This window comes from Ruditapes philippinarum, unplaced genomic scaffold (genome assembly GCF_026571515.1).
Source record: "Ruditapes philippinarum isolate M1 unplaced genomic scaffold, ASM2657151v2 ctg8982_1_1_1_1, whole genome shotgun sequence".
Lineage (NCBI taxonomy): Eukaryota > Metazoa > Mollusca > Bivalvia > Venerida > Veneridae > Ruditapes > Ruditapes philippinarum.
Window position 1 is genome coordinate 1 of NW_026866278.1, and position 2006 is coordinate 2006.

Genomic DNA, 2006 nt, shown 5'->3' on the forward strand with positions numbered 1-2006 from the left:
AAATTTTCAAGGGTACCACTTAGATGAACACACTTATATACATGTAGTAGCTTGTAAAACTCGTTTTGTTTGCAAAATCGGTCACTAAATCCCCCGTATAAAAGCCCGATATGTTTATTCAACGTAAAAATCGAGTTTCGAAAAAGGATTGAAAAACTGTAACTCACATAATCTTACATTCAAACTTGGAGAAAGTTTCTTTTTTGTTTCAGTATATATATAATGTTAAGAATAACAAACTCTATTTATATTCGGTTATTGTTATTTCATAAAACATTATTATATTATCTACTTATCTATTTCAACGCAGCACAATAACATTTATCACGTTTAATGATAATTATATATATATTTCATTTTACTCAAACTCAACTCAAAATCAAATAATTTATTGCGTTAAACATACAATATATGTTTTATAGCACATACAAACATAACTATAGGCAGAAGACATGGATTTTTTCAAGGAGCCACAAAAATACAATGTAAAACATATGAATTCATAATTGTGACGTGTTTTGAAGTTCTGAAAAACTATTTTCTAATCAAATTTGCATAATATAAATATTTAGAAAGATCTCTTACAATTATTTTAGATTCAGACAATAATAAATTAGTAAATTTCTGCAATGTAGGCCATGTATAATAGTAGCGTCTGAGATATTTTTTGCGAAGGTCAGCATATTGTGAGCATGTAAACAAAAAGTGAAATTCGTTTTTAATTTTGTCTCGAAGAACAATTATTGCATAATTCTTTCCAGTCTAGGTACGTTTGTATATCTTCCCTTTTCAATAAACAAGTTGTGAGATGATGTGCGAAATTTTGTAAGCGCAACTCGAAATCTTTTGTCCTTAATACAATCAAAAGATAACTTTCAAATTCAAATTTATATTTTATAGAACTGTATGTAATCTAGACGACTAGAAATTATTGATAGAACATACCAACTTTGATAATAAATATCTAATATGCGTCGTTCAATAATTTGTAGTCAATTAACATGCTATATTGGTTTTGCCAAATAACGAAAGTCCCATTAATCAAGTATAATTTAATTTGATAAGCCAAATTACATTTATTATATGTGTTATTTCCTTCAACATCGACTTTAAGCATGTTATAGGTTTTGAAAAGAAGAGATTCTTTTTTACATGTCAATAATTTTATCCAATATTTTACCATTATTAATTGCCTACGAATGCACATCGGGATTCTAGCTAATTCGCCGTAAAGAGCGTTTAAATTTGTAGAGCGTTTGACAGATAATACTTTTCTACAGAATTTGGTGTGAATGTATTGAGTTCAACATCAGGTCCGACATGATGACCCCAGATTTCAGCCGCGTAATTTAACGTAGAAGCTACCAATGAATCGAATAATTCGCATTGTTTGGACACGGGTAAATAAAGTTGATTAAAAAAAATAAACAAATTGTGTAATGAATACGAGCCGTGCTGGGCTATTCGCTTTTGTGTTCAGTCCCAATTGCCATTTTTATATAAATGAACGCCAAAATATTTAAAAAAATCTACTAATTCTATATGATTGTTATAAAGATAAAAATCAAATTTGGTATGTCGGCCTTTTTCAAAAATCATGGTTTTTGTTTTGCTGGCATTAAGACGTAAGCCCCATGTATTGTTATATTCTTCAATGTCGTTCAACATGGACTGCAAGGAGTTTGGATCGTGAGCAAATAAAACTTTGTCATCGGCAAAAAGTAATAAAAATAATTGAATGTCGCCAATGTTCATTATTCCATAAATATCTGTATTTACATTATTAACAATATCGTTTAAAAAGAAAAGACACAAAATGCTGCTGGCGGGGTCACCTTGCTTCACTCCAATGTTTGAATTTATAAAGTTAGAGTTAGTCGAATTATACCTTACAAACGATTTAACCGTTGAGTACATTGACTTTATAGCCAATACAAATGTTGTACTAACATTTGCATTCATTAGTTTTTGCCACAAGTAAAGTCTATCAATTATGTCAAACATTT